We start from the raw sequence: 27,151 nt of genomic DNA, 5'->3' as shown, positions 1-27,151 counted from the left end.
ATCCTCTGCTTCTTCCCCCTCCTCCCCCTTCCCCTCCCCCTCTCTTCTTCCTCCTCCTCCTCTTCTTCCTCCTCTTCTTCCTCCTCTTCTTCCTCCTCCTCCTCCTCCTCCTCCTCCTCCTCCTCCTCCTCCTCCTCCTCTTCTTCTTCTTCTTCTTCTTCTTCTTCTTCTTCTTCTTCTTCTTCTTCTTCTTCTTCTTCTTCTTCTTCTTCTTCTTTTTCTTTAAATGTGTGAGTGTTTCCCTGATTATATGTTTGTATCCTGGTTTCTCCAGAGGTCACAAGAAGATGTCAGATCCTTGGAACTGAAGTTACAAATGGCTATGCCCAGCAAGCAGTCCTTACTGCTTAGTCATCTCTCCAGCCCCCGAGTGACAGTTTTGGGGAAGTGTTTTACCATTACCGTATCTTCCTGCTTTTCATGTTCACTTCTAACCACATGTTACCAGCAACTATCAACAGTACATGACTTTTCTTCTTCAGAAATCATCTTCAAGACATTGATTGCATCTGTGCTACAACAGTAAGTAGCACCAAGGATATCAGAAGTTTAATCCAGGGCTGGGGATTTAGCTCAGTGGTAGAGCGCTTACCTAGGAAGCGCAAGGCCCTGGGTTCGGTCCCCAGCTCCGAAAAAAAAAAAAAAGAAGTTTAATCCAACAAAGCTTTATTTCAGGCTAGAATTTCATTGCTAGTTTGAATGAATATAGAGCTGGGGGGAAAGGAAGTCTGTACTCTGCAAAGTCAAACTCGGAGCTAAGTCACATCATTGTGAAAGCTATCATGAAGGGGGAAATGGATACTTGAAAACTCTCACTCACTCCTTGTATCATCTTGTCCAAAATAAATCATCGCATTCTTCTTAACCACACAGAGATAGATAAGGTAGTTCAATGTACAAGAGAGATTCAAAAGGAAGTACAGACTCACTTAGGAGAAGCAGAAAACATAGATCAATGATACACATTATATACTGACACTCACCCAGAGGATCATGGTGTAGCATCAAATGGCCGAAGGTCAGATATTCTTTACAGAAAGAAAGAATAAAGTAATCTACTCTGTCCTGGGTGTCCATAAAGCATCAAGGTAGGAAGCCCAATCACTGTTAGACCCAAATCATCACTTCTGTAACCTGAAAGCAGACGGGTAATCCCTAACAGCATGAGTAAGGACAGAGCATGAAAACTGGAGACAGCCCTCTTTCAAATCTCTTCCAGCTGAGAGAGCCCAGATGAATTAATTACAGTGACAAACACATGTGCCCTACCTAGCCAATACTCCTTTGAAGAAATATCTTCTAAAGACCTAAGACGCCCTGGACCACTATTGCTCATTTTAGTAGAGCATTTCAACAAACAGTAGGAAGCAGAAGATTCTCAGACCTAGGAAGAGTACTGTAAGAATAATGTGGGATTTATCTACTGTCCCGAGGATCTGTTTTCTATAGCTTCTCACACTAATTTAAAATGTATTTCTGTCACTGATATTAAAATATGTCAGCTCCATTTGACTGACTTTTCTGAACTGTTTTATTTGCTGGGCTCTGATTTCCCTGTAAGACCTGCTTCTGTGAGGCAAGCCTTTCTCTGAGGAAATAGATGCTCTTAAGAACAGCCTACCTTTTCGATTAGGAAATGAGCAGGGAACCACAGTGGGCACCACCCCCCTTACTGGGTTTTGCCTACATGCTCTGGGGAATCCTAACTTTTTTTAAGCAGATTTAACATTGTGAGGGCACGAGTGCACACACACACACACACACACACACACACACACACACACACACACACGTGCGCGCGCATGCGCGTGCACAAGAAAAACCAACTATTCCAATTTATATTCCCAGGAAACCACTCCCAATGAAAGTACATTCTCGAGAGGAATTATTACATCATGGGATGTTTTAGTTTTTTTAAGATGATGGGAAACAGACCTGATTTTTATTTAATTTATTGAATGGAAGCTTTTTTTAAAAACAGATAAACAGTACATAGTGGTAACAGCTCAAATTTATCAGCAATTCCTATGTACAAACTATATAGCAATTTACAAACTCTATTACATCGGACACACACAGCAGTTTCGTGAGCCAGATACTTTATTGTTTCAATTTTCTTGGGAAAACTGAGTCATGGAATTTAAGTACCATACCTCAATAATTTGGCAGCTGGGGTCATAATCCATAGCTGTTTGTTCCCAAGAACAGTATTCTTTTTTTTAATGTAAATACACCTTGTACTTTCTCCTATTTCATAATCGTACAATGAGTAAGTTCCTTTACAGGAATTTGCCAAATCTAGCTGCCAAAATAACCACTGCTTTGAGATGTTTTGTGTGTGTGTGTGTGTGTGTGTGTGTGTGTGTGTGTGTGTGTGTGGTTTGTTTTGTTTTAAATTTATTCATTCACTTTCCAAACCAACATCAGCTCTTCCTATCCTCCCAGTTCCCCTTCACGCATGTCCTCCCCCATTCTACCTTTCTGTTTTCTTTCAAGAAGGGGAAGACCCCCTCTGGATGTCACCCCGCACTAACTCCACTCCCCATGCCCCCAGTCCTCCAACCCCCATGCTCCAATAAAGTCAATGCAGGATTAGGCACATCCTGTCCCACTGAGGCCAGACAAGGCAGTCCAAGTCCATTTAAGATCACAGAATCCACAGGCAAGCAGGCAACAGGCTCAGGAACAGCCCTTGCTTCAGTTGTTGGTGGACCCACATGAAGATGAAGCTGCTTATCTGCTATGTATGTCCAGGGGACCTAGGACCAGTCCATGCTTGCTCTTTGGTTGGTGATCCAGTCTCTGGAAGCCCCCAAGAGTCTGGGTGACTTAGTTGACTCTGTTAGTCTTCCTGTGGAATCCCTGTCCTCTTCAAGCCCCTTGATCCAGACTCCATCTAATGTTTCGGTCTGAGTCTCTGCAACTCTTTCCATTGGCTCCTGGGTAGAGCCTTTCAGAGGACAGTTATGCTAAGTTCCTGCTTGCAAGCATAACAGAGTATCATTAATAGTGTCAGGGATTAGTTCTTGCCTGTGGGCTGGGTTCAGCGTCCTTAGTCATCAGAGAAATGCAAATCAAAATGACCTGAGATTCCACCTCACACCCATCAGAATGGCTAAGATCAAAAACTCAAAGAACAGCAAAGGAAGGAGGGGAGAGAGAAGGGAGATCAGCACTGAGGGGCAATCTCTAGGACATACCTGGGGTGCGGGGGAAACCCTGGAGAGTCTATAGGGGTAACTCTAGCTGAGACTTCTAGAAATGTGTGATATGGAGCCTGAAGTGGCCACTTCCTGTAGCCAGGTAGGACTCCCAGCGGAGGGATAAGGACAGAAACTCACACGAAAAAACTTTGACCCAAAATGTGTCCTGCCTACAAGATGTGCAGGGACAAAGATAGAGTGGAGACTGAGGGAATGGCCAACCAATGACTGCCCAAGGCCAGTTTTCTTGAACCATGGTTCTGCTTTACTAAGACAGGAGAGCAGGGCAGGAGGTAAGGTCCTGAAAGCACCACACAAAGGCGGCAAAGTAGCATATGAGAAAAAAATGCTTTATTAAAGAGTAAGAGGAGACCCCTCCCCTCCACAGAAGCCAGCCTCGGCACGGGTGCAGAGGGACATGACAGTGTCTGAAGGTGTCCTGTGGTTTGTTAGAATGCTAAAATGCAAAATCTTCAATAAGGAAAATAGAGCTTTAAGATGCAATGAAAATACATGATGCATGGCAGAGTATTAGAGCTGTGTAACGATACAGCATGCTCAGGAACACCTACCTGAGCAGAGCGCCACGAAACCAACGCCATGGACAGAAAAGCTCCCATCCTCTGTCCAGCACTGTAATTGAACTTGGAAGTGTTTCTCTTTGCTCCTGCTACTGTCCTTGTGTCTCTGTCCATTTCCAAGCCTTGGGACACAGAACCTAGAATCACAGTGGTTACCCACCAAACCCTGATATCTGTGACTATTGGAGTATACCACTCCCAGCAGAACTAAGCAATCAGGGCTCTTGGAAAAGTAGAAAAATTCAGCTCAGTCCCATCTTCTGTGATCGTCTTTTTGTGTTCAGAACTGAAGCAAGGGCCTCTGATCTTGTTCTAGGTAAGCAAGCACTACACCACTGAGCTCTGACTACTCCGTCTCTTGCTCCTGAGATCTGGTTGTCTACGGACCCTGTAACGACTTTTGTTCTCACTCTTACATTGGGGAACAGTGATGCAGCATATGGTTGGAAGGAGCCGTAGTTAAGCTCACAACGCCCCCTTACCTACTAGGTTATAAACAGCACACCTTCAATCCACCCTCCTCCTTCTTCCTCAGCTCACCAGTTGATGTAGCTTGTCAGCATAACTCAGGACTAATAAGAGATCTTGAGGTCCACCTCCTATCCTTCTCCTCCTCTCTTATACTGAGGCTTGAACCAAGAATGTATGTGCACTCTACCACTGAATGTAGTCCGAGCTCCCACTCCCTGCTTCTGTTAACTTTTAAAATTTGAGACTGGGTCTTTCACAGACTTTGAACTTAGCATCCTCTGCCTTGGCCTTTCAAACCTGTACTACCAGGCCCAGGTTTCCTTAGGACTTTTTGGACATTTAAAAAACCAACAAACGAAAAAACCAACCATGATTGCTGTTGATTCTGCTCAAGAGGAAGAATCTACAGGAAACAAATGCGGCAAATCTGTTCGATGGCAGCCATTTGAAGACCCTGTCTTACAGAACCCAGATCTGAAGAGTACCTGCATTTCTCAAGTGAATTGTAATGTTCTTCAGAGGGAATAGCTATGAAAATGTATGTGTGTGGACTAATAAGTAACTGACTGTGTTGAACTGTAATATAGAGGTTCTCTAAGAATTCATCCTTCTCCTTTTGAGCTGTTACATTTAAAATTAGGGGAGTTGGCTGAAAACAATACCTGGGTTTCGTTTTTTTTTTAAATTTTTTTTTCTTTATTAACTTGAGTATTTCTTATTTACATTTCTATTGTTATTCCCCTTCCCGGTTTCCAGGCCAACATCCCCCTAACCCTTTCCCCTCCCCTTCTAGATGGGCTTCCCCTCCCCATCCTCCCCCCATTACCGCCCTCCCTCCAACAATCACGTTCACTGGGGGTTCAGTCTTAGCAGGACCCAGGGCTTCCCCTTCCACTGGTGCTCTTACTAGGATATTCATTGCTACCTATGAGGTCAGAGTCCAGGGTCAGTCCATGTATAGGAAGCTCTGGTTGCTTGGCATTGTTGTTCATAAGGGGCCTCGAGCCCCTTCAAGCTCTTCCAGTTCTTTCTCTGATTCCTTCAACGGGGGTCCTGTTCTCAGTTCAGTGGTTTGCTGCTGGCATTCGCCTCTGTATTTGCTGTATTCTGGGTGTGTCTCTCAGGAGAGATCTACATCCGGTTCCTGTCGGCCTGCACTTCTTTGCTTCATCCATCTTACCTAGTTTATACCTGGGTTTCTTAAAAACTACTTTGTTGCCATATTTTAGTGTAGATATTTAACATTCCTAACATGTTCACTTTCAATTGCAGTATAAGCCAATAGTCTAATCTAAAATGAATGATCAAATTGATCCCAGAGGAAAGGTCTATTTAATATAGAAGACAAACTATGGAAACTATGGCTTTTAGGCTTGTTGCTTACAAGCCTCGATTAAACTTTTTGTTTCATACCTTGAATAATGTGATAGATAACACAAATAGAAAATGTTTATGCTGATTTTATCATATACAAAATAAAATATTTATAATTTGAAGTCATATTTTGTTCAGGTAGATTCCTTACAGAAATTTCATACATGCATACAATGTATCTTGGCCATGTGTATTCTCTGTCCCTTATTCCATTTTCCCCACCTCCCAACATCTCCCCCACCCCCTTCCCAAGTTCGTCTTTTAAATAATAAGCCTGTATCTCCATAAAGAAATATTGTCATGCCAGATTTTTCCTATTCCTTATCGTGTGTGTGTGTGTGTGTGTGTGTGTGTGTGTGTGTGTGTGTGCGTGTGTGTGTGTGTGTGTGTGTGTGGTATATGCATAGATTGGAGTAAATTGCACATACCCAGAGGCCAGAGGAAGATGCCAGGTGTACTTCTCTGCTACCCTCAGCCTTGTTCGCTTGACACATGGTGTCTCACTGAACCTGGAGCTAGCATGGTGGCCGGCAAGCCTGACAGATCCTTCTACCTCCTCTCCACATACCACTGAGGCTGGTCCCAAGGTTTTCCATAGGTACTGGAGATTTGAACTCAGATTCTCATGCTTGTGTAACAGGTGTTTTTATCCACTGAGCTACCATTCCAGATCCAGAAATTAAGTTGAAATTTTATACTAAATAATTAAGTTTAAATTATTAGGATCGTTTCTAAGTTTCACATCAATATTACCACGAAGATTTCTGAGATCCTGAACCTGGGCAACATATCTTACAGGTTTAAAAATCATTATACTATATGTGGGTATATTCTATGCATACATTTATGAGTGAATAATTTACAGGACATCAAACTTAAATGCACATCTTATTGAGTCAATATTTCAGATTCATGTTCTTATGATCTATGTTAAATTTACAAACTTCCAGCCTTCTAGAGTGCTCAGTGGGTAACATAGCAGGGATTTAAGAGTTCTGGCTTGGGAAATTAAGGCACAAATTAGCTTTAACTGATTCTAGCCACTGCAAGTTCTGGTTTCTGCAAAATTTGAATATTATTATTCCAATCTTGTAGAATTTTTCCTGCAGATCGTTTCAGCATCTAAAAGAGTTTTGTTGCTAAATTGGTCATTTGCAAGTCATTACCCTAAAAGACCGTTAGAAACAAAGAGACACAGTCACTGGGAGCAGAGAAAGGAGGCAAAACAGAAAATACAGAGATGGCAGGGGAGGGTTGCCTGAAGACTTGTGAAGGGAGGAAAAGGCCCCCTAGGCAGAGTAGCCTTGATCTCCTGCCATGTGAAAGGTAAAACTGAGATGTAGCAGAGGGGCCAGCTCTGAAACAAGAGTTCTCCACATTGACGTAGAAGGAGAATTACGTTGTTAGGAGGGCAAAGTACTGGGAAACACATCAGGTTTCTTCAAGCATAACATATCTTGAACACATAACACACTCCAGATGCTAGATAAGTCTACAGGGATGTGGCCCCAATATCTGGACTCTAGAGCTACAGTTCACTTGGCCCACCATAGTCAGTGCATCTGTCAGTCATATATGGGACCTAACCCTACACAGAGGCTGCAGCTCCTGTCACTGAACATGTTGCCTCACTATTGTGGTCTCTGTACCAAACTGAGGCTGTTAGTGCTTGAGTGTTCAGCATCAACCTGACCCAGAGGACCCAGAAGGACCCTGAATCATGGAACTGGGTAAGAGACGGTTAGTTAGTTCATGTTCCAGAGTAAAGTTATCCTTAGTGGCTTCAAGACGAGAACATTTTTCAAGAAAGAGACAACTTCTGTGGGGTTCTCCTAAACTGAAAGAGTGCTGGAGGAAGATGATTCCAAGGTTCTTTTGTCCTGGAATAAACGTGTATATTTGTGTGTTTTATGCATGTATATGTAATATGTGTATATTGTACACATATGTATAATATGTATATCTTGTTTTGTATGAATGTACCTATAACATGTATATCCTTTGTTTATGAGTGTATCTATAATATGCATATATGTATGTACTTTATGTGTGTATGTATAATATGAATATGTGTGTACTTTATGTTTGTACATATAACATGTATCTGTGTGTATTGTATGTGTATATATATATATATGTACACATGCATGTATACATCCTCGCTGAAAGGAAAAGGATAACATGTAGTGCATGTGTGCTACATATACATACTCACGCACACACACATTTTAACTCTTATGGCAACTAGCACCAACTATGAACAAATGAACTGCTGTTACTGACATCACCAGAGAACCTGGAAAGTTGTATCCAACAGCTTCACTGTAAATCGGAAAATTTCCAAACACCTGCTTGGGAAACAGGGAAATAATATAATAATAATGCCCACCAAAAAAAAGTATAAAACATTTTTACATTTGTGAGGGTTTTAAAAATAATTTTCTTAGTTCTTCGAGAACTTTGTGCGGTGTGTTTTGATCATAGTCACCTGCTCCTTACAACTCTTCCCAGGTCAACCCCACTTCCCCATCCACCTGAATTTGTGTCCCTTGAAAATAATCCATCAACACAAATGTGTGCCCAAACATCCTTGTCTCTCCAGGGCTTGCAGGTCACTTACTAAGGGCTACACTCCTGGGGAAAAAGAAACTGACACTTCCTCTTTCAGAAACTGTAAGTCAACAATAGCTTTATGACAAGGGGTAAAATTCCATGACCAACCTCCTTCTCCATACTGGTGGTCTGGAGTCGCCATCTAGAAGTCTGCCTTGGACTTGCACAGCCTCTGTGTGTGCTGTCACAACTGCTAGAAGTTTGTATGTACAGCTGCCCTACTGTGTCCAGAAGATACTGTTTCCTTACAGCCATCTACCACCCTGTCTTCTGTGGGCTCTCTGACACCTCTTACACACACACACACACACACACACACACACACACACACACACACACACACACAGAGAGAGAGAGAGAGAGAGAGTTTTTTTAAAGTTAAGAATCCTTTGAAGCCTGCCTCCTGGCAATAGGCACCAGAAGCCCACGTGTCCTACAGAGTTCGCAAACCTTTCTAATTCATAGCACCGCCTATGATGTGCAAGTATGCTGTGCAGAGATGGGAGAGAAAGGATTGGAAAGGTTTGTGCACTGTGAAGAAAGGCAGAACTGGAGACTGGAGGGTGGTGAGGAACAGTCTGATTTGAATAGACTGTTGTGCCGCCTCGGGCTGTAGTGAAGTCCTGGTCCATGCTGCCACCCTGGGTCATAACTGAACCCATGACCATGTAGCAGCAGGCTGTGTCAACGTCTGTGACCCATGTTACCACCAAAGGCCATGCAGATGTCACTGCTAGGGGCTGCTGTTAAGACCAGGTTGATGACCAAGGACTGTGAAGAGATGGCCCTGCACTGAACAGGCTGCAGCATTGTGGAGAGAAGGCTCTACCCCTTGATTACCTTTCAGTCAGCCATAGAGCCTGCCCAAGGGCATGAGAGCAAGGAGCTGGCCCCATTTCATGATGGCTCCTATACTTGGGTGTGCTAGAGAGCTGGCCCTGGTGGTGTGGGGAGTTGGGGTGCTGACCAACTCAGCTACCACCCAGGAGTTGGCTCAACCCAACATCTACCCCATCTCAGAACTGTTGGAGCTATGAAGGGGCCAGTCCAATAGATCCGAAGCTTCAAGGTCTCCATGACACAGGACAACAACAGTGTAAGCGAGAGGAGTCTTGGTGAGGATCCAGTGTTGATGATGCAGCAGAAGCCAGAGGCCTTGAAGCAGACCGATGACTCACTGAAATAAACACTTGCAGTGAGGATGTTCAGACAGAAGAGTCTGATTTGGGACACACCATGACACACTTCAGCGTCCATGGTAAGATGCTTTAGATTTTTATTTATTTTTCTCTTTTTAATTTTTGATATTTTTTGTTGGGGAGGTTACCAGGGTTGAGGGCAGATATGGAGGGACAGGGAGATGAGTGGAATTGAGGTTCATGGTGTGAAACTCACAAAGAATCAATAAAAAGTTTTTAAAAAAGAAATTACAAAAAAAAACAAAGACTTATCCTAAAACAAGAATTGTTTGAAATTTTAGAGGCACGTGAACCTAAAGATTTCCTAGCAATCTAAGACTGGTAAACAGTTTGCTTGCATTTGCTGTGATAAAGCACAGACAAAAAAGAAATTAGAAGAGAAGAGGTTTATTGCATCTTTTTAAAATATAATTTATTTTTATTCATTTTACATCCCAACTGCAGATCCACTCCCTTATCTCCTCCCAGTCCCACCTTCACAAATGCCTCCACCCATTACCCCCTCCCCTTCTCAGAGAAAGGGTACCTCCCTTGGGTACCACTCCACAGTGGGATATCTAGTATCAACAGGACTAGTTCACATCCTCTCACGCTGAGGCTCAAACAGGATGTCCGGTAGGGGAAGAGGATCCTGTGGCAGGCAACAGAGTCAGAGAGAGTTGTTAGGGGACCCACATAAAGACCAGGCTGCACATCCGTACAAATGTGGGGGGCGGGGCTTAGGTTCAGCCTCTATATGTTTGGTTGGTGGTTTAGTCTCTGTGAGCTCCCACTCTGGGCCCAGTGTAGTTGACACAGTAGGTCTTCTTGTGGTGTCCTTGACCCCTCCAGCTCACTCACTTCTATCCCCCTCTCTTCCACAAGACTCCCCAAGCTCTGCCTGATCTTTGGTTGCGGCTCTCTGTCTCTGTTTCCATCTGCTGCTGGATTGAGCCCCTCAGGAGACAGTTATGCTAGGCTCCTATCTTCAAGCATAGAAGTGCATCATTAATAGTGTCAAGGATTGGCTCTCTCATGTGGGATGGGTCTCAAGTTGAGTAATCATCAGTTGTCTGTTCCCTTACTCTCTTCTTAGTCTTCGTCCATCTTGTAAGTAGGAAAAATTTGGGGTTGAAGGTTTTGTGGGTGGGTTTATGTCCCCCCTTCTTCCACCAGAAGTCCTATTTGGCTATAGGAAGTGGCCACTTCAGTCTCTTTATCCCCTCTTACAGGGATCTCACCCCCATAAACTCCCTGAAGCCTCCCCTATCCCAGGCCTCCAGTTGGTCCCACAGATTTCCATTCTCATTTCTGGACCTCTGATCCCTATCCCCTTTCTCCTCTTTGTCCCCTCTCCTACTTCCAACAGAGGACTAATATCCAAAATATATAAAGAACTCAAAAATTAGACTACAGACCAAGTAACCTGACTAAAAAATGAAATACAGAGCTAACCAGAGGATTCTCAACAGAGGAATCTCAAATGACCTAGAAGCACTTAAAGAAATATTCAACATCCTTAGTCATCAGGGAAATGCAAATCAAAATGACCCTGAGGGTCCATCTTACAGCTAAGACCAAAACCTCAAAGGACAGGACATGCTAGCAAGGATGTAGAACAAGGGGAACACTCCTCCATCGCTGGTGTGAGTGCAAACAAGTACAACCAATTCAGAAATCAATTTGGCAGTTTCTCAGAAATTTGGGAAAGTTCTACCCCAAGACCCAGCTATACCACTACTGGACAATATACCCAAAAGATGCCCCACTGTACTACAAAAACACTTGCTCCACTATGTTCATAGCAGCTTTATTCATAATAGCCAGAAATTAGAAACAACCTAGATACCCCTCAACAGAAGAATGGATAAAGAAAATGTGGTACATTTACACAATGGAATACTCTTCAGCTATAAAAACAAGGCAATCATGAAAGTTGCAGGCCAATGGATGGAGCTTGAGAATAAAATTGTAAGTGAGGTAATCCAGACCAGGAAAGACACACATGTGCTCACTTATATGTGGACATTAACCATAAAGTCCAGGACAACCATGCTATAATCCCCAGACACAAAGAAACTAGCTGATAGGGAGAGACCAAGGGAGGATTCGTAGATCTCCTTCTGAAGGGGAAACAAATTAGTCATTAGCGGTGGGTGGAGAGAGAACTGGGTTTATTACATCTTATAGGTCACAGTCCACTACTGAGGAAAGTCAGGGCAGGAACTCAAGCAGGAATCAGGAGACAAAAATGGAAGCAGCTAATATGAAAAAGCATTTCTTGTTTGCTCACAAGGAGTATTTCCTGTATTCACCACATTATCTCTCTTATTTTATTTAGTAGATGTCATGATTTTTATAAAAAGAGACGGGGGCGGGGGGAAGGATTTCCAATGTGTGCTCCCTGGGGCAATCGCTACATTAGTGTTGTGGATGCAAACAACCATGTATTTTTCGGACTTGAGACTTGTTTCTCAACCGGAAATGTATGCCTGGTACTGTAAAACTGATAAAAACTCAATGACTAGATACCTCATTTATCATTTGGAAGAACTTTCTACTGTCGTTTTGCTAAATGGACCTACTTCCTTCTAAACATTTATGTTTATTCTGGAAAGACAACTCAGACGTTAACAGAACATACTTTTCAGCAGGACTTAGTACCACATGGGCAGCTCCCAACGGTGTGCAAGTCCAGCTTCAGGGAGTTCAGTACCTCTGGCCCCCACAGGTACCAGCATACTTGTATTCACAGTGGTACACCCAACACTCAAAACTAAAAATAAAGCCAACCTTTAAAATGTAAGCAGTTATTTTTCCCCTCGACAGAAGTCGTGGTCCGTAGTAACTTTAAAGGGTGCACGCGGCAGCATGTGAGCGATCCACACAGGAAAACATCAAAGTTCACCTCTAACCATCAGCACAAAGACACTGTCATCAAGACCTTGGAAAGAACTCCATGCAAGCTCTGAACACAGATCTGGAAACCATTTAGACAGAAAATTCTTATATGCTGGGTCCTCAAAACATGAAAGAAAGATTCAAATTCCAGTTGGACGTATCCCTGGGGACAGTAACATCTCAGAAGAAAAATGCACTCAAGTCTTCCCGTGCCCAAGTATCCGATTTTAAAGCTGTGCTTAGAATTAACTCATGACAGGGTTTGGGGACGGGGAGGGGGGAAATAGAGGGACAGAGAATGAGAAACAGATTGGGGTGGGGTGAGAAAGATGTCAACAGAGACAGACCTAAACAGCAAATAATAGAGCAACCTGGGACTGAGAAAGGAGACTTACATTTCTTTTGGTGGTGTTATAATGACACAGAAAAGGGCAGCTCTGAAGGGTAAATCGAACAGATCACCCCAGACCCAATGAGAAAGGGTGATGAGCAAGGCACAGAATAAGGAGGGCACTCGACAAAGAGCACTACGGTATACTCTCTGCTCTCTCACACCACGCCACAGGCCTGGAGTCTGTTTCCCTTCCCTGGAGGTACCAGCCCCTGCATAAATCATCCTCTCTGATTCAAATCTACCTTTTCTATCTTAGTATGTTAACTAACACTTGGAGATTTTAAACATAGGACTCTTCACGGACAATCAGCTTGCGAGGTTTTATTAAGTCATTTCTTTCTTTCTTCTTCCAATAATCTAACACGTACTGCATTACGTGTTAAGAACATAAAACTGATGGAGATGTAATCCTTCGTCCCCGAGGCACAGAGAGTCAAATGAAGGAACTGAATAAGTGAGAAAATAACTGCAAGGCAACCAGAAAGTGCTGACTACAGGTGTAAGGGAAAGCCATGGTGTACAGAGGAGGTTTAAACACTGAGTCTAGCTTAATGAAGATGTCAAAACAAACCAGGGGACACCACCAGAAACACAGACTCACACTGCATAAACACAAGGGTTTCTTGGGCAATCTTCCTAACCCATACGCATCTCCTGCTGGGGCACTTTAGGATCACCTTGTAGAAGAGAAAACAAAATAATGAGAAGACACTTAATTCTAAGTTCATCGATTGCACAGTAGCTAAGAAATAAGAAGGGAAGCAAAGAGACTGGAAATGGAGTGTAAACTAATGTGATTGAAGCCACCTGTTAGGGTCAAAACTAATGGGAGAGCATTTCTAATTATCGGGCTGCACTTTGTCCTTCATCCTGTGGCCACCTTCCCTGCTGCTTGCTAATGGTGTGTTCCAAAGCTGAGGCCACGGAAGCATCGTTTCCTTAATGGCGTTTCGCTCTGAATCAGAAAGTTCAAAGAATCTAGTAGCTCCCAGTGCAAACTTCTCTGTTCCCTTTTAATTTTCAAGATTCAGGATAGCTTTTGGTTGACCACATTAATGGCAACACGGATTTAGAAACGTCGCAGCCTCTTATGTCAAAGCAAATGATCTTTTTAATTGTGTGTGTGTGTGTGTGTGTGTGTGTGTGTGTGTGTGTTCCTATGTGTGTGCCTCTGGGGTGAGGGAAGGGAGGCACTGAGCATGACTGGTGGAGATTGTGTGTGTGTGTGTGTGTGTGTGTGTGTGTGTGTGTGTTCCTATGTGTGTGCCTCTGGGGTGAGGGAAGGGAGGCACTGAGCATGACTGGTGGAGATTGTGTGTGTGTGTGTGTGTGTGTGTGTGTGTGTGTGTGCGTGCACGTGCACGCGCACGCGCACGCACATGTAGAGGTTGGAGAGCACCCTCATTTGTCATTCTCAAGAATACCATCTGCTCTGTTGAGCCTCATCCTCCCATTAGCCTGGGATTCATCAATTAAGCCAGATTGTCTGACCAGTGATCCCACCGCCTCTCCTCCCCCACCTCCAGTGATCTTGTCTCTGCCTCCCCAGAGCTGGGATTATTAAAGGCACACCATAACCCTTAGAAATCTTATGTGACTGCTGGGAAACAGGCTTGTAAGGCAAAATTACCAAGTGAGTGATCTCCCCATTCCCAGAACAACCTTTTTAAATGGAAGTATACATTGAAATAAGGGAATAATTGATAAGTAACACGACGACTAGGAAAATAATTTCTCCACCAGCACACAAGGATTTTACTTGTTTTAATTTGGTGGGATGCTCCTTTTAGCAACTGATGGCACTTTGAAAGCAAGTGTCTTACAGAGATCTACTTGGAAGCTGTGATCTTACTGTTGCAAGAAGAAATGCCAAATTTAATTAGTAATTATTGGTTTTCCCATCATTGCGCAAATGAGCACTACATCAGCCCATAAGAGGGATTGGACACACGACTCAAGATGCAGCTTCCACCTCAGCTGCATCTGAGTCTACCTCTGAATGAGGAGGAAGTGCTACCTTTCTGTTGGCTGTTCCTCTAAAATCCCTTTGTAGTACCAGTACTGTATTAGTGGCCCAGATTCTTAGTTCACTCTGACTTTAAACTATCCTGATGAACCCAACTGTGGGAAGGGCTCAGGATGTAAAACCAGACTGTGTGTGAAATGCCTTCTCATATATGCAGATGTCACCTCTGACGGTCAAGGAACTTTCAACATGAAGGTCAAACTCCTATCACCTATCAGTCACCTTGATGTCATCACTTCCTCATTCCCTAGACTGATAACAAAGATTCAGATTCCAGTGCCTTTAAGGTGCCAGGCAATGAGGCAATTGTGTGTGTGTGTGTGTGTGTGTGTGTGTGTGTCTGTGAGTGTGTGTGTTGTGAGTGTATTGTGTATGTGTGTGTGTCTGTGTGTGTATATGTGTGTGTCTGAGTGTGTGTGACCGTCTGTGTGTCTGTATGTGTGTGTCTGAGTGTATGTGTCCATGTGTGTGTCTGTATGTGTCTGTGTGTGTGTGAGTGTGTGTGTATGTGTGTCTGTGTGTGTGTCTCTGTGTGTGCGAGAGTGTGTGTGTGTGTGTGTGTCTGTGTGTGTGTCTTTGTGTGAGTGTGTGTATGTGTGTCTGTGTATATGAGTATGTGTGTATGTGTGTATGTGTGTGTGTGTCTGTGTGTGTCTCTGTGTGTGTATGTGTGTATGTGTGTATGTGTGTGTGTGTCTGTGTGTGTCTCTGTGTGTGTATGTGTGTGTCTGTGTGTGTATGTGTGTGTGAGTGTGTGTGTATGTGTCTCTGTGTGTGTCTCTGTGTGTATGTGTGCCTGTATGTATATGTGTGTCTGTGTGTATGTGTGTGTGTGTGTGTGTGTGTGTGTGTGTGTGTGTGGTGTTGGTGGAGCATAATAAACTAGTACTCCATTGCATTTCCTAAAGACACCCCAAATCAAAACAGAAGAGCAAGCTCTCTGTAGAGTGGACCGAGCCTGGAGGCCATACGCTTGTCCTCTCCAGGTTAGATGAGGCTTTTCTTCCCCCTCCATTTCTAATAATTTTATAAGCTTTACTTTTTGGCTTTGATCTCTCAGGATCTGAGGTATCACCTGATTGCAAATTAGGCATGCGTGAAAACGTCATTAACTCACTGCATCACCACAGAACCAAGCCATACGTCAGTCTTTATGCATTGCTCAATGACGGCGGACTAACGTCTGACAGGCCCGTTTATCCTTGAAGAAATAGAGAGACTGAGATATTAATTATGAAGATGCAGGAGACTGCAGAGGTTAATCCATTAAAGAGAGGGAGACCACATTTCAAGCAACTCAATCTGGACTAAAGATACGTGTTTTGAGTCATCCGAACTTGGAAATTAATGTATGACTGTACAGTCTTTGTTATGACGCATAAATGAGGCTAAACTCTTGAGGCTTGAAAACCGACTGCAGCATGGTGATAAAGGGAAATAGCAAATTCTCTGCTTTGACGAAACATCTCAAACGTGTTACCTGTGTCAAGACATCCAGGTTCGTGAAGCAATGAGCCCACTAATCAGAGTTTGATTACGACAGAAGAGTAGAAAGGGGGAAAAAAAAAACCAAGAGGAGAGAGTCTCGAGAATTAAGTATGTCCTTGGTTAAGTGATTCATCAGGGCAGATAAATGGCGTTATCAATAACTATCAAGGAGATTTAGACTTGGGCAAATAGAGCTAATTTCACCTGAAATAAGTAAGCCCATCCGGTAACAATGTGGGGGAGACGGAGCCAAAGTGTATTTAATGTAATCTAAGCAGACAGTGACATAGCAGGGCAGTTTCCTAAGTGAGCATTGAGAACAGGTACTTCCCACACTCTTTGCTCACCCCACGTTAACCTATGTTGGCTGCTAACATAGGGCTGGTCACAATGTCGCCGATCGGTAAATTAGTGAGGAGTCCCTGCTATTTGTCAAAACATTTAAAACACTTCTGCATGCTGTCTTTAAGAATTGTGGACAGACTAATTAACCATATCTAATTTTGGCAGAGTTACAATGCCCATCCAGTCCTGTAGCTGCTGCCATCGAGACTCCATTGGGTTAAGTCATCCCATGCCTGTCTGTGAAGGACAGCCTTTCCATCTGATCACTCCATCAATAAAGATCTAATTAATGGCCTTTTCATACACGGTCCTGAGACAGATTCCTGAATCACAGTGAACAGAATTTTCCTATGTAAATTAACTTAAAATGACAATAAAGTTACAATAAATCGGAGCCCATTTTATGGGTCTTGAAATAAAATGAAACTATCTGCAAAGGCTTATAGTTGTTATACATGTGAGAAGGCAATAAACCCAAATTAGCTATGTACCTCAGCCATGATTATCATTTAATTTATGTACAGTTGACAAGGATGCTTAGTCACAAGAAGAGAAAAAGCTAAACTTGGATGGAAATTTGTAATTTTTAATCAGTTGTTTAAACAGGACATGAAAACTATGAGCCGCCTGCCTTTTAAGGCTGAAGATCCTTTTTCCTATGAAGTCATCTGTAGCCACAATGATTTTTGCACTGTGTAAATATTATCCCTGTGTTATTCAAAGGCTGATTTCTCTGCCCTCATATCTTGTTTCAATCCAGACACAGCACTGTAAAGCTTAGATCAAGAATCTCCTGTCTCAAGTTTGTGTAAACAGTTCTTACCATCTATCCTTTGCCTTTATAATAAATGCTGCTCACCCAGTGGCTGGGCAGAAGAGAGAACAGGGCAGCAACTTCTGCCAGCCAGGGGAAGAGAGAAAGGGAGGAGGAATTGGAATACTGCTCTAGCTCTCCCTGCTTCAGCTATTTCTTTGCATGATGTCTTCTCAGACCTTCTCCTTGTGGCTCCAATTCCAACTCCTTTTCCCTCTCTCTCTCTTCCCATGGCTAGCAGAAGTTTCTATCCTAGACACTCTTCAGCATAGCCATTGGGTGATCCGCATTTATTGGCAAGGCAGAGACAATATTTTAAAGCTATGTCATGGACACAGGGCTGGGAGGTAGCCAGACTAGCATAGGAGGGTTAAGATAGATCACCTGACTGCACAGGTATTGATATGCAGCTTTAAATAAGTTTTGGTTTCCCTATATTGTTATTGGGAACTAGCGAAGTAAAGAAATACAAGCATCAGATGAATTCATTGTTTGCATTTATACTAAAAATAATTCTTTTGCAGGCATTCTTATCTAATGCTGGGGATGTGGCTCAGTTGGGACAGCGTACTTAATAACCTTCCTGCACTGCACCACCAACTGCGGAACAAGTGTTCAAATGCCCAAGACTATGGGGCGCATTTCTGTTCAAACTACCACACCTGGAGTCTGTTCATGGCACATGATAGGTTCCTAAAGGGTGATTATTATAAAGGGAAAGCAGATTGCCGTGCGAGATTCTGCCAAAATACTGTAGCTTTGTCAGTCTTTGTACCTGGTGACTTCCGATATCCCAATCCCGATTGCTTGACTTCCATCGTCGTGTGGCTTCCACGAAGACATAGTTCCACTTTGAGCTGATTCTAAGGAGCAAAGGAAGAAGAACACCAGGAGGAACAGTCACTCTGCCAAGAACAGTCTTTTAGGGAAAATTAACTCATTCATGTTTATTCACTTACAGGGCAAAGAAGCATCTTCTCGATATCTGAGACTTTATTTCCTGTTTATCACCCTATCTGTCATAGCAGACCCAGTGGGAGAGCTGAAAAGGACATGAGGGGAATGCCCTCATATCTAGAAAAGGCCAAATATCCTGTGCAATCATAGATCTTTAATAAGAATTCAAAAATGGAAAATCTACTACCTAAGCAGGATTTGTCATTTTTAGATGTGCGTAGAAAGTTGTATTATATTTCTGGTTGTATTTAAGTTAAAACCAAGCGAAATAACAATATATAATAAGCATAAACACTCCAATCATCTCTAACACATCTCTATAATCTACCATAATTTCTTTGGTTCAGGTAACATAAGGTTAGTCTCATTCATGAGCATGAAGCATAAAGGTGACTATGATTTCTAAAACTTTATTTTGAAACAGTGCTCATGTAGCTCGACTTGCTATGTAGCAGAAGATGATCTTGGTCTTCCGTTCCTCCTGCCTCCTGCCACTGCTCCTGAGTGCTGGGGTTACATATGTGCACCATTGCACTGTTAATGTGATGCTCGGTGCAAGCTTAATAAGAACTCTCTCGGGTCTGTTATTCAACATGGTCTTACCTGCCATGCCGCTCCTGGTCATCAGTTACTTTGCAGTTTAAATGCAGCCTCTTCCAAGAGACTTCTGTAGTCTCGTGTCTACCAATCACATCCCATCTCTGGGTTCATATCAACCTGTTTTATTCTTAGCACAGAGGGCAGCACTGAGGATGAAAGGAAGGCACAACCAAACAGGGAAAAGCATTGTGGGGAACTGGATTCTGGCTGTTCTATAGTCAGGGAAAGCAAAGACAGGGGATGGAAAAGAAAGTACCCCGGGACTTGAATAGAGATCAAAAGCTATCTATCTAAGTGGGACTGTGGTATCACGATGGTAAAAAGTAATCAAATTCAGTGTGACCTTTGCCTGTGGCATCCCTCACGGGCTGCTGCTTGAGCACTCGTCCCCCTCCTGGTGAGCTATTTGAGGCAATTGTGCAACCTTTAAGAGGTGAAATCTATCTGCAAGAAAGGGATTAGTAGAAGATCCTGTCCTGCATCCTGATGCCTTGAGATGAGAGGAACCCCAGCAGTACACAACTATCATGCTGCTTCAGCTCCCTGTTTTAAGTTGCTTCCGGTCAGGTCTTCAATCAAAACTACAAAAAAAGAAAAAAGTAACTAAACTGAAAACAGATCTGTCCAAATACAGCTGAGATACAAGGAAATATGCTTGCCAGTCAGGATCTTCAGAAGCTTTTCAATGTGCCACCACTGTCTTCCAAAATTCCATGCAAATGGATACATATGTCATTGTTCTCTCTCTTTTGGAAACTGTAACACTGGAGATTCAATAACTACCCAAGCACAAAGTCTAGCATAAATGGCTCTTATAATGTGGACCTAAAGCACGGAGTGAATGGTAGCACTATTTGTTAAGGTAATTGGGGCATGGTAGAAGGTGGATTTGAGAGAGTGACCACTCAGGACAGCTGTATTAATTTTCTATTGCCCACAAAACATCCAAAAGATGAGTTGAAGGTCTCATTTGACATACTCTGGGGCTCAGGGAAAGTCTCAACTTGAAACTGTAACTTAGAGCATGTTTGGTATACAGACAACACTAAGTAGCACATGACCAAATGAGATCACCTGAGAAGGAAGAGTCAAGGAATGCGCCCCGGGCTCTCCAAGGCTCAGCAGAGACACTGTCTGCCTTCACCCTCCAGACCTATGTTTCTTGACTACAGTATGAGATTGCATGTTCTGACCACTTCTTTGTGAGCGGTTCATTTCTGTGATGAGATGCCAGAAATAAATCAACTCGAAGAATAGTTCACTTTGCTTGGTGGTTTCATGGGTCATGGGTCACTTGTCATGTGCTGGGTCTGGCTGTAGTGGGAGAGAGAATTATGGAAGCATGTTAAATGAAGTCTGTTCATCACATCACTGACAGGAAACAAAGGGAGAGAGGAAGGTGTTAGGGTCTAAACACGCCTTGCAAGGTTAACTCCCCAAGTGGACTACATTCCTTCCTCTCGGCCCCACTTCCTATAAAACCTGTACCATTTTCCAGAAGTGTCACAAACTGGTAACCAAACCTCCAACACATGTTCCTTTGGGACTCCAAGGATAAGAGATCATTTTCACACTACTTGAAGAGAAATTGCTGACAGCACCAAGGGAGAATAGTCATGGCTATCAGCACATTTTCTCCTTGTAGAATATAGAGAAAATCATCTTCTCAATTGTTCTGACAATTACAATCTCTCCACTTGAGACATCTGCTTATGCTGGAGCCCCAGACTCTTTGAAATATGAAGGGACACACTACAACTTACTGGTGTTTTCATTTGTTTGACCTTCAGAACCATGTCTGAAGTAGTGCATACTGACAAGAACCTTTAACTGACTTAGTGCTCGGTGACACTAAATGACCTGCTTTAGACTGGGCATGATAAGATGAGTTACATCTTGGGGACCTACATTGCTTGCCCTATCTGCAGCCATGTATTCACTCAGCACCCCAGTGTGCTCCAGAGTCATGCCTGAGTCTCCCACAAATTTTACCAGATGAGAAGGGTAACCATACAAGCACTTAACCCTATCTCTTTTGCTAGCCTAGAGGCCTCTGGGTTGGTGGTAGTTAATGCCAAGACAACATGGATTATGAATAAGAACCATAGAAGGAGTCAGACAGGAACTAGGCAATTTCTCACACTCTGGGAGGCTCTGCAAAACACAAATTCTCAAAACCACGAAGCTCACCCACTCTCTTTAACAAATACAAAAGTATACCCAAAAGTCAGACAAAACTAATCAAGAGCTTCTAAAACCACAGTTGTATAACTGAGCTGTTATAAATGGTGGGGGATGTAGAAATGAATCTGGTAGAAGAAAAAATGGGATGGAGAACAAAACAAACAAACAAAAACCAGCCGTGGCCTCCTGCGTTTGTGTGAGAAATGGCCTTCCTTCAATCTCTGCTCTAAACATTGCCTCCATATCCCCTCCTATGGATATTTTTGTTCCCCCTTTTAAGAAGGAGTAAAGCATCCACACTTTGGTCATACTTCTTCTTGAGCTTCATGTGGTCCGTGGATTGCATCTTGGGTAATTCCTTGATCCAGCCACATACAGCTGCGATCTAAAATGGCTCCTGGCAAAAAAAAAAAAGTGAGACAGAACAAAGGAGCCCAGGGTGGTGGCCACCTCCTCTGTCACCACAGAAATCCTCCCTGAACTGGCATCCAAGCTTATCACATGCACTTTCATTGAAATGGTGCCAAGTCCCCATTGGAAAGAAGCTATATGTTTGAAACATGAACGCTGTTCCTTGAGACCACCAAGAAGCATCCAACTTTCAAAGTACAAGGCAATGATCCTTGCTACCAAATGTAGAGGAATGGAGAGTCCTTTACCTGGAGAATATGAATGGTGCAGTCCCCCATCGCCTTACCCAGCTCAGGGAATGAGCTCAGCGTACAACCCCTGCTCAGTCCTCAGCATCAAAACAGCAAAAGAGCCAACCCCTTCTTAAAGGGGAATTCACTAGGTCTTTGCAGTTATAAATCTACCTCAATATCACAAGGGCCAGTCTATTTTCTTTGCCAGTCACAAAGGACCAGGCACCTATGACTATAGCTCTGTGATCTGAGTCAGAGTTTCCATATCACATGTGCTTAGCTCAGATAATTTCCCAGAGAGGGCTAGATGATCCTGTCCCAAAGGCAAGACCTGATTCAGCCTTACTTATAAATACTGTCTTTGGTTCTGAAAGTCCTGATGTGAATAGTATTAGCTAAGTGCCAGTCCCCCCAGAACCCAAACAGGCCAACTATCCCCTAGAGAGAAATTGTAGAAAAGAACAAAGTCCTTCCACAGTGTCCTTGGAGTATGGGTTCCATGACCCCAGATAAATCCTGATTGAAGAGCCTAGAGGCATCGGAGTGCATAGGGTATGCTGTGATTTAAGGTGGACTTCTGGGAATTTCACACACATCAGGAGCATGGCATTGTCTCAAGGTAGAAAGATAAATGCACGTTTTAGTGATTAAAATCACTGGAATTTGGAGAGTGAGGGAGAGAAAGAGAGGAGAGAGATGAGAGGGAGATATCTACCTTGGGGCACTTGGTGGGTAAAAATATTAAAAAGAAAATCACCAACACAGTGGCTCATCAACAAGAGAAATATTGTTTCTTACGAGTCCCAGAGGCTGAGATATTCAAAGTGAAGTCGTCAAACAGACTTGATGTTTGGTGAGGGTCACAGGTAGTCCCAACTCCGTGTAGAGGAAGATACCCAATGAACATTCTAGAATGTCATGCTGGAGACCTGATTCCATACTAAAAGGCTCCACTCTCCTATCCATCACCTCCCAACATCTCCTAAGAGGACAGCTAAGGCTCTCATCACATTCTGGGCGAGGATTTCACAGTGTGCACTCAATAGGAGCACAAACATCCATCCAGACTACAGCTCACACTCCTGCCCCGACCTTCACATCTCTCACATGCAAGGAATTTGGAGGTAAGGGACAGGAGTACTTGCTGAACTCCCCTGCATCTAAATCACAGCAGCACTGTGTCAACATCAGGAAAGCTAACCAGTTACAAATCTAAAACACTGAAAACTGTTGTATCTGCCACTTACTTTTCATGCCGCTATTTCCTAAGAAGTTATGCATAACCGCAGTTTAGACAGAACTCACATTTATCCTATACTCGAAGTACTCTAGGGATGACTTCAAGTATTGGGGAAGACACATTGACTGTGAGTAAGCACAACACCACTTTTTATCAGCAACTTGAATATGTGAAGATAAACTATCAGTGAGGGCCACAGAACTCCAGGTTCTGAGGACACTGTGGGAGGACTATGTCCCAAAGATAGTATTTGTAAGACATGGCAAAGTATATAAACAGGGCTGGATACAGTCTAGTCTTTAGGACAGTATCATTTGGCCCTCTGTGCCCGAACACATGTGCTATGGGAACTCTGACTCCAATCACAGAGCTGTAGTCATTGTGACTGTCGAAGAAAATAGACTGGCTTTTGTGATATCAAGGTAGAGTTATATAACTGCATAGACCTAGTAAGTTCAACTTCAAGAAGGAGTAGGATCTTACGTTGTTTTGGTGCTGAGGATTGAGCATGGCATCCTGTATTGTACTCACTCTAGTTGTATCTGAGACCCAGGAGATTAGGAGAGCCTGGGAATTTGTATCTTAAAAAGTTCCCCACTGAGTATGGTAGTATAATTCACACTCTCAGCCAGCTGAAGAAAGGTGACTGCTATTTCATGGTCGGCTTAGGCAATGTACTAAAATCCTCTTTGAAGAAGGAGGAAGAGGAGGAGTCAAAGAATAGAGGGAAAGAAGAGGAAGAAAAGGGGAGAGGAATTGATTTTTTTTTGTTGTTGGCAAATTTTTGTGTTTCATTCACACTGACCAGCAATTTCCCAACACTGCTGTCTTTCCCTCCTTTGCTTCTCTGGTGTGGAGCAGATGCTTATGTGCAAATAACAGAAGATAGAAGGATAAACAACAGGATTTAAGTCCTGGGTCAGTATGTTTGGCCTGGGCCAGGGAGGGCCTTACATCCTTCTCTGAGTGAAAGAAAGGATCCCTGAACCCTACAGTCGTATACCAGCATCCTTAGGCAACAGCATGGCTGGTAATAAGTGAACGAAATGACAGAGCCCTGGCAGGACTGAAGAGAGGAGTAAAACACTTAGTCTTGCTCTATGGGTGTATGAGAAGAAGGGGACCCCATGGCAGGCTCTGCTAAAGACAGAGAGAAGGGGAAAGAAAACAAAAAATGCTGACTAGATGGACAGTGTTTGCTCCATTATTTAATGGGGGGGGGTGCATATGAAGTCAAACACACTTTCTGATGTTAGTGTCCTATTGCCATTGTTAATGAAGTTGAGCACCCTCCAGCATCCCCTCTAAGTCTTTGGCCATTAACACCTTTGTTCATGAAAGGGTGGGAGTAAGGAGAATGATACACACATCCGTAACACATACATGAATACAATGAAAGACACCAAGAAGGGACTGCTTTAAATGAGGGAGCAGGCAGAGAAAGAAGTGACATTGAAATCAAAAGCCAACAGAGAGAAAGCTGAAAGGGGACTCACACGTTCGAAGCAGAAGGACTGTCTGTGTAAAGGAGGAAGCCTAGAGTTCTGCAGCAGCTGAGCCTTGGGAACAGGCAAGGAGGAGATCTGGGATGGTGCAGCAAACTCTATACTTCATCTGGGAGAACTGGGTCGGGGCACACTCTGCACACTCCTCTGCCAACAGCAGCAGCCTGGCAGCCCGACACATAGGCACAACCCTGCTCGGGACCAGCTGCTCACCCTGAGTACGCATGGAATTAATCAAGGCACTCAGTACTCCAGAGAGCCAAATGCATCCATTCGCACAGTGACGCCAGGCTTGACTGAATGCCACGATGACTCCATAGTGCTAAGTCTTGGAACCTCTGTCCCGGCAACATCCTGTGTATGTCATCTCATTCTTTGTCAGGCAGGGATTTGGTTCAGTAGGGAAAGCCCATGGCATAGGCCTGAAGCTCTGGGTCCTATTTCCAGTACTAGGGTTAAAAAAAAAAAAGATAAAAATCTACACCTTTGTCTTTTTTTTGTTTGTTTTTTTAAAGTGTGCACTTTGAGTCAAGTATCACATATAGTTGCTACCTTGTAATTAATTATATCCCTGCCGGACAACTATCGGTATGGATATTCCTACTTGCATAGAACTATCATGAGGTTTAAGAGTTAATGAAAGGCTTTGTTTTCTGAGTTTATATTGATATGCTGAAATAGCTTACAAGGACTATACTACAAGGTTGTTGCTATAACATAGTACCCTGGGAAGAATGACAAGAGGGGACATTGGCGCACTCCATCTGCCTTTCCCAGATAGACAGCTTCATTTCCTAGTGATCTAACAATGATTCTTCTTTTTTCTGCCCCTCCTCTCTCCCCCCTTCTTTCTTTCTTATTGAAGACAGAACTTCACTGTACAGTTCAGACTGGTCTCCACCTTATGATGAGCCTCAGTTTATCCCCGAACTCACAACTCTCTTCCTGTCTCAGCATCCCAGGTATAGAGGTTATAGGCATATGCCAACATAACTGATTTGTACGTCATTTGTAAGTCATTTGCTAATGATGTTCTGTGTCTTTTTTTTCAACAGAGACAGCGTATTGACTCATAACATATGCTCTGACTAGACAACTCTGAGAGTTCGGCTGTGGCATTCTTACTAGGCCTTGCCATAACCTTCAGAATGTCACTTGGCAGGCATAGGATTGTAAACATTTTATACCAAAGGGACCACAGAGTTAAGAGAAAAGGCTTTACCCTCGCCCTACGCATTATGCTCTGTATTGTCCTTGGAATGTATAAAATGAAACTACAATTCGACATTACCTTCCCACACACAACACTTCTGGTTGTGCTATGGGAACAAGAATGCTAGTCATGAGATCAATTCACTAGTCAAGTTGTCTTAACAATTCAGAAATTCACCACCATCTCCTTGCCCCCACAGAAACTCATAGGTGGTTTGGGATTTGTGTGAGGAACAGTTTCTCTTTGCAGGGTCCATGGTGGGCTCTGTAGCGTCTGCAGTGGGATACACTGTTAATGTTCAGCTAAAAGGTATGCAGGGCTGTGGAAACCAAAGGTAGTTCTATGGGATGTCTTAACTCCAGATGCTAAGGCATTTTATGCATTTGACTTATCAAGAAAGTTCTGGAAATCTTACTCCACGGTCTCTTCTTGAGTTCACTGTGAATTAAGGGCTTTGAAGTTAAAGTGACATATATTCCCAACTTAAAACAATGAAAGTCCTGAGCGTTCCCAGCACTGAAGTACACAGTGGGGTGGAGTGAGGGGAGTCAGCCGTTCCTCCCAGTGTCTGTCCTCACTCTTCCAGAGGCCCTTCCCCATCTCTCCCTTCTGTCTTGACCTGCCTCCTTTTCCTGACTTTAGTGGTGAATTATTACCAGGATCATCATCATCAGTAGTGCTAATAACCATCAACATGTAAGCAGTAAACAGCACTGTAAAACCAGGTTCTGCTGATGGAGAAACGGGACACACAAGAAAATGTACCCAGGAACTCGGGAGGGAGCAGTGTGTCATGTTTGCCTTCTCAACTGCAGATCTAAGTAGATGTGTTGAGAACACTGTAGCCTAGGTTATCCCTTTTCCTCATCCGGCTCAGAATTTTTCTCTTCCTATCTTTCATTGCTCCTCTTTCTCTAGCTAAGTCACCCAGTCCTCATTCCTTTAATTTGATAAAATACACTCAATGCTCTATGATCTCCTTGGAACATGGGTAGAAATCTAGACGGTCTTGTAGCCTGTGTCCTCAGGTAGGCAAATTACAACCAACTTTGCCATCAGACAGGAAAAATTCCATTTCTAAAGCTGATTTACACAGAAGACAGAGAACTAAAAGCTTCTAAATGATTTTTACCACCTTTTCCAAGCATATACAAGTCACATATAATTTAAATATTTAGAGTCTGGAGTGAAGACATATTTAAAGCTCATAAAATCTTAAACATCAAGATCTAAACTGTGGGACTTTGTAGAGTAAATGTCAAATTTATAGGCCTTGAGGACCGCCTGCCATCAGCTTAACAGGTGAGAGAACTACGAGAGACGTTTTATCAATATTTGTCTGCTGCAAAGTGTAGCACACAACAGCAAAGGAAATGTCTGTCCGCTCAATTAGCACAGTGACAGTAAATGAAAGTGTCAC

At 43.2% G+C, this 27,151-nt stretch overlaps 1 protein-coding gene across 4 annotated transcripts in view; it reads right to left on the bottom strand.

Moving 5' to 3' along the window:
- Clvs1 (clavesin 1) overlaps positions 1-27,151 on the bottom strand; it is a 294,395-nt gene that overhangs the window by 204,679 nt on the left and 62,565 nt on the right. The window contains exons 2-4 of one of the 4 annotated variants that reach the window (XM_063288101.1): positions 21,441-21,526; positions 18,949-20,259; positions 18,164-18,251 (exon numbers count right to left, since the gene is read on the bottom strand). The gene's annotated coding sequence lies outside the window, so the exon portion shown is untranslated. Of the gene's footprint in view, positions 1-18,163; positions 18,252-18,948; positions 21,680-27,151 lie in introns of those variants that run through there. The other 3 variants (XM_063288104.1, XM_063288102.1, XM_063288103.1) reach the window with 3 other exon arrangements.

Source organism: Rattus norvegicus, chromosome 5, assembly GCF_036323735.1.
Source record: "Rattus norvegicus strain BN/NHsdMcwi chromosome 5, GRCr8, whole genome shotgun sequence".
NCBI lineage: Eukaryota > Metazoa > Chordata > Mammalia > Rodentia > Muridae > Rattus > Rattus norvegicus.
Note: the sequence above shows the minus strand (reverse complement) of the source record. Positions and strands in the feature narration are given on the sequence as shown.